Raw genomic sequence first — 18,467 nt, forward strand, 5'->3', positions numbered from 1 at the left:
CTTCGTAGTAATTCTTTCCACATGGCACAGTGAAGTTTGATTTATAATCCTGGTGCAATGAAGACAATGCCAACCTCCTACAACCCCTGGCAATAATTATGGAATCACCGGCCTCGGAGGATGTTCATTCAGTTGTTTAATTTTGTAGAAAAAAAGCAGATCACAGACATGACACAAAACTAAAGTCATTTCAAATGGCAACTTTCTGGCTTTAAGAAACACTATAAGAAATCAAGAAAAAAAGATTGTGGCAGTCAGTAACAGTTACGTTTTTAGACCAAGCAGAGGAAAAAAATATGGAATCACTCAATTCTGAGGAATAAATTATGGAATCACCCTGTAAATTTTCATCCCCAAAACTAACACCTGCATCAAATCAGATCTGCTCGTTAATCTGCATCTAAAAAGGAGGGATCACACCTTGGAGAGCTGTTGCACCAAGTGGACTGACATGACCCTTACCAAAAAGTAGTATATGCAAGTATGTTTCAAGTATACTTCTAGTTTACTTTTTATATACTTATCAGTACTATTTTTTGGTAAGGGAATCATGGCTCCAACACGAGAGATGTCAATTGAAACAAAGGAGAGGATCATCAAACTCTTAAAATAGGGTAAATCATCACACAATGTTGCAAAAGATGTTGGTTGTTCACAGTCAGCTGTGTCTAAACTCTGGACCAAATACAAACAACATGGGAAGGTTGTTAAAGGCAAACATACTGGTAGACCAAGGAAGACATCAAAGCGTCAAGACAGAAAACTTAAAGCAGTATGTCTCAAAAATCGAAAATGCACAACAAACAAATGAGGAATGAATGGGAGGAAACTGGAGTCAACGTCTGTGACCGAACTGTAAGAAACCACCTAAAGGAAATGGGATTTACATACAGAAAAGCTAAACGAAAGCCATCATTAACATCTAAACAGAAAAAAACAAGGTTACAATGAGCTAAGGAAAAGCAGTCGTGGACTGTGGATGACTGGATGAAAGTCATATTCAGTGATGAATCTTGAATCTGCATTGGGCAAGGTGATGATGCTGGAACTTTTGTTTGGTGCCGTTCCAGTGAGATTTATAAAGATGACTGCCTGAAGAGAACATGTAAATTTCCACAGTCATTGATGATATGGGGCTGCATGTCAGGTAAAGGCACTGGGGAGATGGCTGTCATTACATCATCAATAAATGCACAAGTTTACGTTGATATTTTGGACACTTTTGGAGCGCCTTGGGGCAACTGTTTGTTGTGATTTGGCGCTATACAAGAAAAAAGTTGATTGATTGATTGACTTTTCTTATCCCATCAATTGAAAGGATGTTTGGGGATGATGAAATCATTTTTCAAGATGATAATGCATCTTGCCATAGAGCAAAAACTGTGAAAACATTCCTTGCAAAAAAGACACATAGGGTCAATGTCATGGCCTGCAAATAGTCCGGATCTTAATCCAATTGAAAATCTTTGGTGGAAGTTGAAGAAAATGGTCCATGACAAGGCTCCAACCTGCAAAGCTGATCTGGCAACAGCAATCAGAGAAAGTTGGAGCCAGATTGATGAAGAGTACTGTTTGTCACTCATTAAGTCCATGCCTCAGAGACTGCAAGCTGTTAGAAAAGCCAGAGGTGGTGCAACAAATACTAGTGATGTGTTGGAGCGTTCTTTTGTTTTTCATGATTCCATAATTTATTCCTCAGAATTGAGTGAGTCCATATTTTTTTCCCTCTGCTTGGTCTAAAAAAGTAACCGTTACTGACTGCCACAATTTTTTTTCCTGATTTCTTATAGTGTTTCTTAAAGCCAGAAAGCTGCCATTTGAAATGACTTTAGTTTTGTGTCATGTCTGTGATCTGCTTTTTTTCTACAAAATTAAACAACTGAATGAACATCCTCCGAGGCCGGTGATTCCATAATTTTTGCCAGGGGTTGTATATACACCACAGTGGTGTGAATAATGCCCTATCGTGTTCTTAATTACAACACAAGGATGTAAATAATGGTGCATCCTTACAATCCAATCTAACGACCCACTGAGCATGTGGAGGGGCATCAAATGCATCACAGACTACAAAACAATGTAGCACAGGTGCTCTGCAGACCCAGCACTACCGGACCCTCTGAATGCCTTTTATGCAGGTTTTGAGGCGTCCAACACCACCACCCCCCTCCCGAGTCCCCCCCTCCCTCCCCCAAAAGACCCCCAGTCAGCAATATCACTACAGCTGAGGTGAGGAACGTGCTGCAGAGGATCAACCCCCGAAAGGCCCCGGGCCCTGAGGGAATACCAGGGAGGGTCCTTAAAGACTGTGCACACCAGCTGTCTGAGGTTCTGGCAGATATATTCAACACCTCTCTGTCCCAAGCCAGAGTTCCGCCGTGCCTCAAGACATCAAGGATAATCCCTGTGTCAAAGACCTCTGCACCATCCTGCCTCAACGACTACAGTGTTGGGAAGGTGTCGTAACACGGACCCACAACAGGGGCGTTAATGAACGGTCAATAGATGAGCCAAAAAGTAACAATTTAATGTTGTGAAGGTGCACAACGAATACACAGACAATCTCAGAATCTGATAACAGTCAATCCACAAAGGTGACGTGTGGGCAGGCTCGAGGATAGAAGACGTCTGTCCTGAGAAGAGCCGGAACCACACGATTTCCGCCGCCACCGAACCTGGTGAATACTGGAGCCGCCAAGTCCCGAATTCCCAGGTGATCACCGTCCCCGACTGTCGGATCTGGTACTGCTGGTGAGAACAAAGACAGTCAAGTGTGGGTGTGTGTACACCCAGTAACACAACGGTGGGGAATGCCACCTCCCACCTCTAACACACTCGTGCAGCGTCTGTTTAACCACTTATCTGACGGGACGTAGGACGAAACAGTCGCGACCACGCCGATCCTCTGGTTGACAGCGCAACACAATAGCTCTGGAATCAATTAATACTGGCAGAGGAAAGTTACCCTCCATAGAAGTACGATATCTCGGCGATGAGGTGGAGATGACGTCTGGGTTTTATGGAGTGAGATGATGAAGAATGAGTGACAGCTGTCAGGAATTAATGAGTAACAGCTGTCAGGAATTAATGAGTGACAGCTGTCAGGAATTAATGAGTGACAGCTGTCAGGAATTAATGAGTGACAGCTGTCACTCCCGGCTGTGTCCGTGGCGGCAGCGCCCTCTCGTGCCTGCAGGGCGCCCTCTGGTGGTGGGCCAGCAGTACCTCCTCTTCTGGCGGCCCACACAACAGGAACAAAAGAATGTTTAAATCTATTACTCTTATACCTGACAGCCCAATGCCGTTTCCCTGACGGCAAGAACTCGTATTTGCTGAAATGCGTATGAGAAGGCTCCTTAAGAATGTTTTTAGCTTGCGCCAGGACAGAGGTTTCGAAAGTAGTTTTTAAAGAGGGATACTCTCTCTTATCAATAATTTTCATGGCGTATCAAACTCGTTTCTCAATTTTGGATTTGCTCTGGACAGTAAGAGAGCCAAACCAGGCTACCATGCCATATCTTATTAGGCTCTCCACCACAGCGTTGTAAAAAGAAGCCAATACTGTTGAACTTACACACTGTAAATGCTGACATACTAATGAATAAGAAATGATTAGTGAACCAAACTTAGAAATCATCAACCTGTTGTGAACACTAATATTAAATAATTAAGTAGAAATTTGGGGTTGGGGAACATGCTTAACTTAAGTTATACCACTTCAGTTAAATGAGATAGATTAATTTATTGTCCCAGGGGCCTTTGGGCGTTCTTTCAGGCACGCGTTCACGCGGTAAAGACGGCGGTGAACCAGAGCACCTCTTAGTTTGCGTCAGATATGCCAGAGGAGTATTTGCATTGAATTGGTAAGTAAATAGTTTAATACTTTGTTAACCGTCGAGTTTTCATGTTGTGGTTTCACTTTAGTTCGTGTTATTGCCGGGGGTTCAAGTAGGCCGGAGGCCTCCGGAGTTCGGCTTCGCCATTAATGAAAACTCAGCTTTCCTGAGCAGTACAGCTCCTGTTTTTACTTTTTCTAAATGTCTAATTCATCCTGAGGTTTCTAGCATCACTTATTCTCCCATGATATAAGAGCAATCTGTTAAGGATCAAGCTCTCAATTCAGTCTACCTGTGCAGTGGTTCTCAACCTGTGGGTCGAGGCCCAAAGTGGGTCTCAGCTGTTTTCAGTTGACAGTGTGTAAATCAAGTAAAAATGTGTCAAATATATATTCCGTGTTGATATGAAAGTTTGGGTATGATTGTGTTTCTTAAGGTAAAGCAAAATTTAAGGGGTTAGGATTAGACAAGTTTATACTTCTTCATACTCCTTTTCGCTCATGTAAACTGAGAAACTTCAAACGTGAGAGGATCGCTGATTCAGCTACTGCCTTGTTTTTTTTTCTGATTTTCACTTATTTGTATTTTTAACTGTTTTAAGCTTCATTTACATGAGTGAAATAACAATATCAATCAATAGTCAGTAAAACTACGTACCTGAAACAAGAAGTGTACTTATTTATTTTGACATTACCTTTGCAGTGTCACTTAAAGTCAATATTAACCAGGTAATCAAACCTTTCAAGTTCATTTTAAATCTTTTTTTTCCTAAATTCCTGTTTTTTTTTATTATTATTTGTTTTTTTCTTTTTTTTCTTTTATTTTGTATTGTTTGTTTAGTTCTCACAAGTGCTTAATACTGAAATCTTCTTATCTTTTCGGGTCACGCAGTACAGTGTTCTCCGATGCAGTGGACCTGTAAGTACTGCACATTTGTTGCTAAAAAGAGGGGCTACTTGCTTAAGCATTACCGTTTAAAACATGGATTCCACACAAGGACATCTCCACTCCCATGCCTGCATAAGGACTGCTTGTGCACATTTAAATCTTTTAATGCACTCCAAGTACACCTATCAACATGGCACTCTCAGAAAGATTCAGGCAAAGTCAGGGAAACTGCATTTCACTGTCAGTTGTGCAACTTTGTTGAGCTTTGCACAGAAGAAGACTTTTTTGCCCATTTGCGTCAACACCTTAAGCTTAGACAAATGGTTGCTTGTCCATATAAACAATGTCACTTTCAGAGCAATGTTTATTCTACTTTCAATGCACACAGAAGCAAAGAGCATCAGGCGCACAATGAGATGGCATTCAACCCTGAAATTGTTTCACAAAATGTAGTTGAAGAACTTCCAACTAATGTAAGTGTTCAGCTGGAAGAGAGTGACCCTGGAGACGATGACAGTGACTGGGAAGTTGCTGAGCTAAAAGATGTGGAGGACTTACAGATTCAGTTGGAACACAATGTAGCTGCTCTTTTCCTGAAAATGTCATCAATTCTTAACATTTCTGAAACTGCCCAGCAAGAAGTCATAGAGCAGATCAACCAGATTTACTTATTATCAGAGCCATTGCTACATTCTTCTATTCGAAGAATTCTACACACACATTGTGCAGATGTTGATGATGCTTTAGTGAATGAAATAGCTCAAGTGGTCACTGAGAATAATGTATTCCTCAAATTAACTTCTGATGACGGATCATTGTCAACCGCTAACAAGCGAACATCATACATTTCGAGGGAATTCTCTTTGGTTATGCCAGTTGAGTTTGTCCTAGGAAATGACAAGCAGACATTTGTGTATATCCCTATACTAAAAATGCTGCAAACATTGCTGAGCAATAGAGACATTGTTGTGTGGGCCGCTGAAGAGGAGGTACTGCTGGCCCACTACCACCAGAGGGCGCCCTGCTTGGAGTGCGGGCTCCAAGCACGAGAGGGCGCCAGACCCAGAGGAAGTGACAGCTGTCACTCATTACTCCAGCTGTCACTCATCTACACCACCATATAAGCCGGACTGCAACTCCACCTCCCCGCCGAGAAATCGACTACCAGAACCAAGGTAATTTCTCTGCTGACTTTAAACTGTGACTTACGTCTGTTTGCAGCCGTATTCCTGTGAAGACCCAGAAGAGGGACAAACAGGAGCTGCACGAGTGTGTGTGATTTGGAGGTGGAGGTGCTCCCACCTAACGGTATCTGGACTATGTATTACTGAGTGTGCGGACTCACACTCACACATCATATTTCTGCTTTCTGCCAGCAGTACCAGGGTCGACAGTCGAAGACAGAGGCCACCTGGGGACTCGGGACTTGGCGGCTCCGGTGTTCTTCAGGCCGTTGGTGGTGGAAGCCGTGTGGGACGCGGCTTCTCTCTCGTCGGGCGTCTTCTATCTTCGAGCCTGCCCACACTTCACCTGGTGTTTATTGACTGTGAGATTAAGACACGTTTCGTTGTGTATTATCACAACATTAAATTGTTACCTTTTGGCTTACTCATTGTCCGTTTATTTGCGCCCCCTGTTGTGGGTCCGTGCTACGACACCTTCACAACAGGATTTCTCGGCCATCGTCATGGACTCCGAGGGGCGTCAACTCCAGCTTGAACGGCCAATGGAAGAGCCAGGAGCGCAGGCGTCAGCGGGAGGCTCTTGAAGAGTGGAGACACCTGCTGGAGGGGGCATCGTTGCCCTTCACGGTTTTCACTGACCATCGGAACCTGGAGTACATCCGGACCGCCAAACGGCTGAACCCCAGGCAAGCCCGCTGGTCTCTGTTCTTCGGGAGCTTTGACTTCCGGATCACGTATCGCCCCGGGACCAAGAACCAAAAACCAGATGCATTGTCCCGGGTGCACGAAGAAGAAGCCAAAGCGGGGCTGTCGAACCCCACCGAGACCATCATCCCCGAGTCCACTGTCGTGGCCACCCTCACCTGGGACGTGGAGGAGACCGTCCGGGAGGCCCTGACAAGGAGCCCGGACCCGGGGACTGGCCCCAAGAACAAACTGTACGTCCCACCAGAGGCAAGAGCTGCCGTATTGGACTTCTGTCACGGGTCCAAGCTCTCCTGTCATCCCGGAGTGCGTAGGACCGTGGCAGTAGTCCAGCAGCGCTTCTGGTGGGCGTCCCTGGAAACCGACGTCCGGGACTACGTCCAGGCCTGTACCATCTGCGCCAGGGGCAAGGCAGACCATCGGAGGACGACGGGACTCCTCCAACCCCTGCCAGTGCCTCATCGCCCCTGGTCTCACATCGGCCTGGACTTCATCACGGGCCTCCCGCCGTCCCAGGGCAACACCGTTATTCTCACGATAGTGGACCGGTTCTCCAAGGCGGCCCACTTCATGGCCCTCCCGAAGCTCCCGACAGCCCAGGAGACGGCAGACCTCCTGGTCCACCACGTCATGCGGCTGCATGGGATACCATCGGACATTGTATCAGATCGTGGTCCCCAGTTCTCTTCGCAGGTGTGGAGGAGTTTCTGTAAGGAGCTGGGGGCCACCGTGAGTCTCTCGTCCGGGTACCACCCCCAGACCAACGGCCAGGCAGAGCGGGCTAACCAGGAGTTGGAACAGGCCCTTCGCTGCGTCACCTCCGCGCACCCGGCGGCCTGGAGTCACCATCTGGCCTGGATCGAGTATGCCCATAACAGCCAAGTCTCGTCTGCTACCGGCCTCTCCCCTTTTGAGGCATGTTTGGGGTTCCAGCCCCCATTGTTCCCGCTGGTGGAGGGAGAGGTCGGTGTGCCCTCGGTCCAGGCCCACCTCAGGAGGTGCCGCCGGGTGTGGCGGACCGCCCGCTCTGCCCTGTTAAAGGCCCGGACGAGGGCCAAGACCCATGCGGACCGCCGACGTTCCCCGGCCCCCACGTACCAGCCCGGGCAGGAGGTGTGGCTGTCAACAAAGGACATCCCCCTCTGTGTGGACTCACCCAAATTAAAGGACAGGTACATCGGACCATTCCCCATCCTCAAGATCATCAACCCGGCCGCAGTGAAGCTCCGACTCCCGGCTTCACTGCGGATCCACCCTGTCTTCCACGTGTCCCGTATTAAGCCACACCACACCTCGCCCCTCTGTGCACCTGGACCTACGCCGCCTCCTGCCCGGCTCATCGACGGGGAGCCTGCTTGGACGGTCCGCAGGCTCCTGGACGTCCGTCGTAAGGGCCGGGGGTTCCAATATCTGGTGGACTGGGAGGGGTATGGACCTGAAGAACGCTCCTGGGTGAAGAGGAGCTTCATCCTGGACCCGGCCCTCCTGGCCGATTTCTACAGACGACACCCGGACAAGCCTGGTCGGGCGCCAGGAGGCGCCCATTGAGGGGGGGGTCCTGTTGTGTGGGCCGCTGAAGAGGAGGTACTGCTGGCCCACTACCACCAGAGGGCGCCCTGCTTGGAGTGCGGGCTCCAAGCACGAGAGGGCGCCAGACCCAGAGGAAGTGACAGCTGTCACTCATTACTCCAGCTGTCACTCATCTACACCACCATATAAGCCGGACTGCAACTCCACCTCCCCGCCGAGAAATCGACTACCAGAACCAAGGTAATTTCTCTGCTGACTTTAAACTGTGACTTACGTCTGTTTGCAGCCGTATTCCTGTGAAGACCCAGAAGAGGGACAAACAGGAGCTGCACGAGTGTGTGTGATTTGGAGGTGGAGGTGCTCCCACCTAACGGTATCTGGACTATGTATTACTGAGTGTGCGGATTCACACACACATCATATTTCTGCTTTCTGCCAGCAGTACCAGGGTCGACAGTCGAAGACAGAGGCCACCTGGGGACTCGGGACTTGGCGGCTCCGGTGTTCTTCAGGCCGTTGGTGGTGGAAGCCGTGTGGGACGCGGCTTCTCTCTCGTCGGGCGTCTTCTATCTTCGAGCCTGCCCACACTTCACCTGGTGTTTATTGACTGTGAGATTAAGACACGTTTCGTTGTGTATTATCACAACATTAAATTGTTACCTTTTGGCTTACTCATTGTCCGTTCATTTGCGCCCCCTGTTGTGGGTCCGTGCTACGACACCTTCACAACAGACATTTTGGAAAAAGCCATGTCACATGAGGCAGCTTTGTCAGAAGAATACTAATCTTACAGAGATGGTTCCCGCTTCAAAGACAATGCTTTCTTGAATGAGGAAGAATTCAGGATTGCTCTTTACCTGTATATTGATGACTTCGAGGTGGCAACCCCTTAGGAACCTCCAGAAAAAGCACAAGTTACTGCCGTCTACTGGGTACTTGGCAATTTACACCCTAAATATCGCTCCTCTCTTCATTCCATTCAACTTGCTCTGCTTTTCAAGGCCAGCAGCATCAAAGACCATGGTTATGGTGAAATTCTTCGCCCTCTTATTCAGGACCTTGTTTTTCTTGAGCAGCAAGGCATATATGTTGAACATTTGGGAGCCACTGTTAAGGGCATGGTGTTATTTATTGCCGCAGACAATCTGGCTGCCCATTCTTTGGGATGGTTCTTTGAAAGCTTCACAGTTAGCCAAGTGTGTCGGTTCTGTATGGCAAAGCGGGAGGAAATTCAGCACAAGGAAGTACGGACAGGCTATTTTCAACAAAGAACAAGAGAAAACCATGACAAACGTGCAAACGAACACAGTACTTGTAGCATCCTCTGTCTGCATTGATGGCATTAGGTACAGTGCTGATATGGTAATTTCTGTGGGATCATGCTCAGGGATCCCAGATTTCAGACAAATCACAAAGATTGTCGTAAACAACACAGACGTAGCATTTGTCTGCAGACTGATGACCTCATGGTATGATGAGCATCTTAGAGCATATGAACTCTGTAGTGGCCATTTTCCCACCTTCTCAGTCACCCAGTTGTCTGAAATGAACAATGTTTTTCCTCTGTCACTTTACAGAGTTCATGGCAAACAGCTTGTTTCACTCAAACGATACATATTGTGCTGAGTGGATTCAACACCTAAATGTTGCCTGTCTGAGATGAATTTCTCTCTTTTTTTTTTATTTACTGGAATTCATATAGAAATGGAGCAAAGATTGATGCTGCGGGTTATCATAAATGATGACGACATACAGAAGATAATCTTAAATGAGAGACCCGATTCTATTGAGGAACTAAAGACACAGCTGAGGGATAAGCTGTCATTGCAGGATGACTTCAGATTACAATACGAAGATCCAGACTTCAGTAATGCGCTCTGCAATTTGACTCAAATAGCAGATTTGCCTGAAAGAGCTACTCTGAAATTAATCCCACTTGTGACTCTTGAGTTGACATCCCAGTCTTCACCCACCGAGGAGTCAGACTGCAGCACAGTGGATACTGAGATCTTGTCACCTGCTGGGTCAACATCCTTACTAAGAAAACAGTGGCCCGAGTTCTTCGACATACCTAATTTCTCAGTGGATGTAGCATACAGACTGAGACAGGCAGATCTCTTGTTCATGAGAGATCGTGTCCCATTCACTCCATCACGAGACATGAAACATGACATACTTGAGAAGCTTGCTGAAACAATGTACAGTTTCAAGGCCTACCCTGATGATGATGACTTCAGCAGTGTTGCAAAATCACTGGTTAGCAAGCACCCCAGCCTCACTGAACCTGGTCCCCAGCCAGGATGGTACGGCTGGAAGAACAGCCTAAAATTCAAGATGGCCAACTATCGTACAAAACTGCGTAACGCAGGATGTAATGATGTAATGATCAATGGGGGTAAACGAAGTAAACGCAACCCAGAGGGACAATCATCCAGCAAGAATATCAAGCGGCCGAAAAGAGGTGAAGCCAATTATTTGCCTAACTTACCTGATAGACATGATGAAAACAGCCTTGAAAATGCCAGGAAGGTCATCAAAGAGGAAATGAAGAAAAGACACCCCGATGCCACTCTTGTCTCAAAACTGATGGACGAAACATTCTCACTGCGCAGAAGGGAGATAGTGGTACAAGAGCCAGCTGTGCAGAGCATGATGGAACGATGGCCAGCACTTTTCATGGAGAGACAGGTAGGTGACTTGTTTGTTTTCAAAAACTAGGAAAATAAAACTGAAAAAATACAAGAAATAGTCTGAATATTTAATTTAATATTTATTTTTTCTCCAGTTGATTTAATATATTCAAGAAACTAATATGTTATTAGTTAGACGTTTCAAAGATTTATGAGAGAAAATGATACAAGAAAAAACTATGAACAGTACAATTTATTTTTTGAACATTTTTTTTTAAGTTGGGGGTTTTTTAAGTCAAGGAAATCCACTGTTCAAAAGTTGAGCTTTAAAAAGTTCAATATATGCATGATGTTTCTAATTATGATTTTTGCCATGATCAAGCAACTCTAATTCACCCTAGCTTCAAACATCAATATGTCAATCAATTAAATGGTGGTCAGCTTAAAGGTGTAATATTCTCCCCTTAGGTGGCAGCATTTCACTTGATTCAATGGAGGCATTAGGTGCTTGCCAGCGTGCCGGCGTCGCCGCCATATTGGAGAGGAGTCAATCAAGCCGAGCCACCGGACCGCAGTTCATGTGGTGCTGGCTAAAGGTGCCACAGGTGTTTAAAGTTGTGATTTTGTAACAAAGCAAACCATGAGGAAATCTGGTTAAAAAAAAAAAATCGGGAAGTTATGATTAATATAGCCTAGTTGGGCACTATACCCCTCACCAAGATGGCGGCACTGGTAATGTCTGCGCCCTGTGGTCGCTCCACCACCATGTATGTTTATATTGTTTTTTTATGGGTAAAGTAATGGCAATGAAGGTTTTATTTCAAAGATTGGGTATGATTTTATTAATTTTAATCAATAATTAGATCGTTGTTTTTTTTTTTTTTGCAAGAACTGTACAAAATCTTACACTTGTGTAGAAATATTACACACTGTACCTTTAATGTTGTTTTCCCTCTGCCTACTTCCACTCTCTGTTTTTCAGGTCTTTGCTGAGTTTAATTGCATCGCCAGCAAGAATCTTGAAGGGGACTTTTATGAAGCTCTTGACAAGCACACGCCACGTTTCATCGATCTTTTCAAGTCCAAAAAAGGAACTATGGGACAAAAACTGACAGGCTTGATGCAGCACATCAACTGGGTGGTAAGGATTCTGTTGTGTTTTTTCCAAATTTTGAGTAATTTACACTCCGTCATGATGGGTGGCTGCAATGAACTTTAGGCCTCTTTCACACACTGCGTATCACTCAAGTGTTGTCATCATTGGGTATTCACACTGTCTACCTGTCTGCTGTGTTGCTGTTGAATGCTGCTGCTGATAGCACATTAGATAGTGACCGCATATGCACCTGAAAATCCTGCTTTTCACTCATATTCCTCAAACCAGTAAATATTATATAAGTGACTATGTCCTGCTATGTCAATAGAGTGAATAATGTAATCTGATCATTTGACAATGAAAATAAAAAGAAAAACATTTTTGTCTTGAGTCAGGCTCGGACAAGATGAGAGTCTCAGGAATTTGATGAATCCACCCAATTGTACCATTTTCTGTTGGGTACTTAAAACCTAAAGCCCTATCTCCAATACAAGCCAGTATTATTAGAGCAAATACAGAACAAAACACTTATTCTCCTAAACTCTCAAAGTGCTACAAAGGTCTTAACTTATATCTGTTCTTTGTATTTTTAGTCGCCTGATGTGACGGCACTTCGGACTGTTGTCCTCAAAGGCCTTCCAGTTCTCCTCAGTGAAGACTCCAGTGAAGTCTACAGGACTTGCCTAGTAAGTAAAAGAAACATTGATCTCAATTATATCAATTTATTGTCAAATTATTATTATTGCATATTTCATAGCATTGTAAAATAGTTAAAATATAATTATTTTCCCCTACATAATTAAAAGATCCTCATAGATGAGCTGGAAAAGACATTGTCTGCCAACCGTGTATAAAGTCTTTTGAAATGAGCTCAACTTTAAAATCTTCAGCAGTCAATCAGCATACACACCATAAATATTTTATATAATAGTGTAATACAGAAGTATGGAGTAGTGAGAGTGCCAAATTCCAAAAATAAATGTATAAAAGAAAAAGCCAATAGTGTAAAGAATGGAAAAAATGAAAAAAAAAAAATGGATTTAGAAAGCAAATTTATCAAAAAATAAATCTATGAACAAAGACGATGATAAAATTTGAAAAAGAAAAGTGCTTATGAATAAAATAAAAAATAATGTGGTTAGATAAAGCAATACTAATAAAGAAAATAAGTCCATTAAAGAAAAGACCAATAAAGTAGAAAAAGACAAATATATAAAATAATAAAAAGGTGCTTTTATAAAGCACATTAATTTACATTATTAGTACATTGCCATGGCTGTTTTATTATTTATTTTTATTATTCATTGTTATTATTATTAATAATCTCTAAGGGCGCTCCCTTAGAGATAGGGTGAGGAGCTCAGTCACACGGGAGGAGCTCGGAGTCGAGCCGCTGCTCCTCCACGTCGAAAGGAGCCAGCTGAGGTGGCTCGGACATCTTTTTCAGATGCCCCCTGGACGCCTTCCTGGGGCGGTGTTCCGGGCACGTCCCCTCGGGGGGAGGCCCCAGGGAAGACCCAGGACACGCTGGAGGGACTACATCTCTCGGCTGGCTTGGGAACGCCTTGGAGTCCCCCCGGAGGAGCTGGGGGAGGTGTGTGCAGATCGGGAGGTCTGGGCTACTCTGCTCCGGCTGTTGCCCCCACAACCCGGCCCCGGATAAGTGGACGAAAATAGATGGACGGATGGATTATTAATAATATTATTTTTGTTTTTTATTATTATTGTTAGTAGTAGTATTTATTTTTTATTTTGTATTGTTGCTTTTACTGTGCACATTAAACACCATATTGTTGGTTTAAATGCTTAGTTTTTCTCTTTCTTTTTTTTCTTTATTTCTTTTTTTTTTTATCGCTGACAATGTCACTTTTAAAAGCATAGAGAATATGTACAGAAATATATGTGAAGTGGGGAGTTCATTGTGCGCAGGAGGAATCCCAATCGATAACGAAGAAACATGTCGGGTTCCCTGCCATTTAAAGTCTCTGCAGACGGCTAAGTACGGCGTGGAGTTGACTGAAATATGGTCAATATAAACAAGAAAAGGTGTTTGATCACCAGGGAGAGTTTGGCGTCACAACAGAAGACGAGTACAGTTATTACAGTTTTTATAGTCATGACCTATCAATAAATACACTCCAATAAAAAAAAAAACATACAAAATCCTGTTTCTAAGATCTTTAGTATAAACTACAATAGATATTTGATATAAGTATAATAAAGAATGCAAAAATAAATAATACAAATAAATAGAAAGTAATGGCAATGTACTAATAACGTAAAATTAATGTGCTTTATAAAAGCACATTTCTTAATTTAGTTATTTGTCTATATATTTTTAGCTTTATTAGCTTTTTCTTTAATGGATTTATTTTTTGGATTCATATTGCTTTACATAGCCACATTATTTTTTATTTTATTTATAAGAACATTTCTTTTTCAAATTTTATTATCCTTTTCTTTCTTAGATCGATTTTTGATTAATATTGATTTATAAAGCAGCATTATACTTTATTTTATTTATTTGTCTTATATTTGCCCTTTTATTTGCTTTTTCTTTATACATTCATTTTTGTAATTTGGCACTATCACTACTCTACACAGAAGGGCAATTTGACTACACTTTGAGTACTTCTACTTTTTGCTCACATTTTGGCTGATATTACTTGCATACATGAACTCTCATAAGGTTTTGCGTGCAGTACTGTAGAGGAGTATTTTCACAATGTGGTATTAGTACTTCTACTGAAGTAAAGGATCGAAATACTTTGTCCACCACTGTCCGCAAGTTACCAAAGTATCAAATCAAAATACTCTACTAAAAAAATACTACCTAAAATTATTTAACAATATATCATGTAATTAAATGAAGCATGTCAACGCTCCTAAATGAATTTAGGGTTGAACCAGATTCAGTAACTAGTCCTCTATGCTTTTTTTGCAGGATACAACGAAAGAAGCACTGGCCTCAGTCACAGTTGGGGTGCTGATTGTGATGGAAGATGCTCAGCAGCAGGGTCCAAACGCAGTGCACCTCCAGCCCATCTCCACTGCCATCATACGAGGGCTGTCAATAAAGTATAGGTCCTTTTTATTTTTTTTCAAAAACTATATGGATTTCATTCATATGTTTTTACGTCAGACATGCTTGAACCCTCGTGCGCATGCGTGAGTTTTTCCACGCCTGTCGGTGACGTCATTCGCCTGTGAGCACTCCTTGTGGGAGGAGTTGTCCAGCCCCTCGTCGGAATTCCTTTGTCTGAGAAGTTGCTGAGAGACTGGCGCTTTGTTTGATCAAAATTTTTTCTAAACCTGTGAGACACATCGAAGTGGACACGGTTCGAAAAATTAAGCTGGTTTTCAGTGAAAATTTTAACGGCTGATGAGAGATTTTTAGGTGATTCTGTCGCTTTAAGGACTTTTCACGGTGCGAGACGTCGTGCAGCGCTCTCAGGCGGCGTCATCAGCCTGTTTCAAGCTTAAAACCTCCACATTTCAGGCTCTATTGATCCAGGACGTTGTGAGAGAACAGAGAAGTTTCAGAAGAAGTCGGTTTCAGCATTTTATCCGGATATTCCACTGTTAAAGGAGATTTTTTTTAATGAAAGACGTGCGGACGGGTCCGAGCCGATGCGGCGCTCCGCCACAGGAAAAACACCTCTGTTGAAAGCCTTAAGGACAAGTTGGAACATGTCCTGCTGTTAAACAATTTCTCATATACTCACTCCACTGAAAGCCATCAAAAGCCGCCTGGATTTTACAAATGGTTATCAACACGGAGGTGTTTTTCCTGTGCCGCCGCGCCGTGTCGGCTGCGTCCCAACGCGCGGACCCGTCCGCACGTCTTTCATTAAAAAAATCTCCTTTAACAGTGGAATATCCGGATAAAATGCTGAAACCGACTTCTTCTGAAACTTCTCTGTTCTCTCACGACGTCCTGGATCAATAGAGCCTGAAATGTGGAGGTTTTCAGCTTGAACAGGCTGACGACGGCGGCTGAGAGCGCTGAGCGACGTCTCGCACCGTGGGAAGTCCTTAAAGCGACAGAATCACCTCAAAATCTCTCATCAGCCGTTAAAATTTTCACTGAAAACCAGCTTAATTTTTCGAACCGTGTCCACTTCGATGTGTCTCACAGGTTTAGAAAAAATTTTGATCAAACAAAGCGCCAGTCTCTCAGCAACTTCTCAGACAAAGGAATTCCGACGAGGGGCTGGACGACTCCTCCCACAAGGAGTGCTCACAGGCGAATGACGTCACCGACAGGCGTGGAAAAACTCACGCATGTGCACGAGGGTTCAAGCATGTCTGACGTAAAAACATATGAATGAAATCCATATAGTTTTTGAAAAAAATAAAAAGGACCGTTGCTTTATTGACAGACCTCGTACTTGAGGGAGGTACTGTCATGGACAATGTCAGAGACTTTCCCCAGGCAGTCTGCCTTCTGTTTGGGTTTATGTATGCCCTTCACTTAGCTGACCCAAAATCCATGGAAAACACATTCAGATTCATTCAAGCAGTCATGCTTGGATTGGGAAACAAAACCCTCCCTCCAAAATTGATCACTTTGCAGAACAAACTAATGGTGTAGGCCAGTTGAAATTGCTGAGTACAGACTTTGCAGGTTTTGTGGAAAAAAAAAAACAAAAAAAAAAACATGGTCACTTGTTAAATGTTCCAGGCAAAATGTGTAATGTTCTAATGTAACACTTTGATAGTGTTTGTAAGATGATGAGTGATTTGTTGATTGACAGTTAAGTGTTTGTAGGACAGTGATGTATTTAATGTTAATTTTATCACTGCTGTGCACTTTTACAACATGAAAACATGTTGATTATAGTTCTATCTGTTCTAATGTAACACTTTGATAGTGTTTGTAGGACAGTGATGTATTTAATGTTAATTTTATCACTGCTCTGCACTTTACAGCATGAAAACATGTTGATTATAGTTCCAGGTAGATAGAAAGACAAGAGGCAGTTACGGATAGAGGAAGGAAAAGAGGTAGTTATGGATAGAGGAAGGAAGAGAAAGAAGTAGGTGCTTGCAGAGGCAGAGAGTAAGGAAGGTAGGTAGGATGGTAGGAAGGAAGTGATGGAGGGAAGAAGGAAGGTAGATGGTAGGTGTGGAGGGAAGGATGCATTTACTGAAGGGACAGTTTTTTTTCCTTCATTTATGTTCATTTTCTTTCCACAAAAGTGGAACACGTTTTCAGAGCCATAAATGCACCGTTGAACATTTAAAATAAATGTTAATGGCACTAAGTTACTGAGTGTTTTCCATTAATTGTGTTTTTGGGGCTCATTACAGTTAGATAATGTGTTTTTTAATAACATAGCATTTGTCATCATTTCTATTGTAGAATTCTTGTTGGTAAAGAAAATTAAGATACAATTGACCTGAATGAGTAAAACTAAAGAGAATTAAGCTTTCACAATACATGAATAATAAATTGTGTTTACTAAAATAGATAAATAAATAAAATGTTTTCTGAACTCTGTTGATTTGAGTACTGCAAACTCAGAATAAATAAGTTACTGTAATCTAATTTATTTAAGTTAATTTGAGTACTGCACAATCAAAATAAATAAGTTACTATAATAATTTAAGTTTGAGTACAGAGAACTAACAAAAATTAGTTAATCAAATCAAATGTATCTAAGTTAACATAAATGATTTTTTTTAAGGCAACGACTTTGCATATTTTTTTTTAAGTAAAGTCAACTTATTATATTTTACAGTGCACCAAACAGTCTGAGTCTTCTTAAAAATGAATCCTCTGGGACAATTTGCAGCACAAAAAAATCGACTTCAAGTTCTTCTTGGAATCGTCTGGCCCTTTTGTGTTGTTTCCATCTGTCAACTCGATGTTTTCCTTCTCTTTTGTTGTTTTGTTCTCTGGTCTGTCTTGCGAGTTTTGTTGCAGGCGTCAGATTGTTGGTTTCTCTCTCTTGTAGAAGTTCTCCGCCAAGTTTTTTTTCCCAGTTTGATGACTGAGGTCTGTTCGGATAAGGTCTTCTCGTGGTGTTGTGCAACCTTTTTCATGATTTCTTCTTCAGAGCTCTTTAAGTACTGTCCAATACTCATTATAGACGCTCTGTAAACCTGGTTGATTTCAGTGAGACCCAGACCGCCTTCTCTGCGAAGGAGATATATTCTGTCCATGCACTGATTTCTGTATGTAACCTTGTGGGAGGTGAGCATCTTCCTGGTTTTCATGTCCACGCTGTGGCCAGTCTACTTTGCCAAACCCAAAGGTCACCACTAGTATTGCAAACTGGTTTATGGCTGTGATCTTGTTTTATGGTGTCAACTTTGATTTGCAGATAAATGGTAAATGGACTGCATTTATACAACACTTTTCCATCTCCATCATGCTCAAAGTACTTTACAATGATGCCTCACATTCACCCCATTCTCTCTCACACACACACACACACGCACACCACTGTGAGGGTGCTGCCATGCAAGGTGCTCACTACACACTGGGACCATGCCCAAGGGCCCTTAGTGACTTTCCATTCTGGCTGGGTCTCAACGCTTAACCACTTGACATCACCTCCCTTTTTAAGTGGTTTAGGTATTCTTGTGTTAC

The sequence above is a fragment of the Thalassophryne amazonica genome, unplaced genomic scaffold (genome assembly GCF_902500255.1).
Source record: "Thalassophryne amazonica unplaced genomic scaffold, fThaAma1.1, whole genome shotgun sequence".
Lineage (NCBI taxonomy): Eukaryota > Metazoa > Chordata > Actinopteri > Batrachoidiformes > Batrachoididae > Thalassophryne > Thalassophryne amazonica.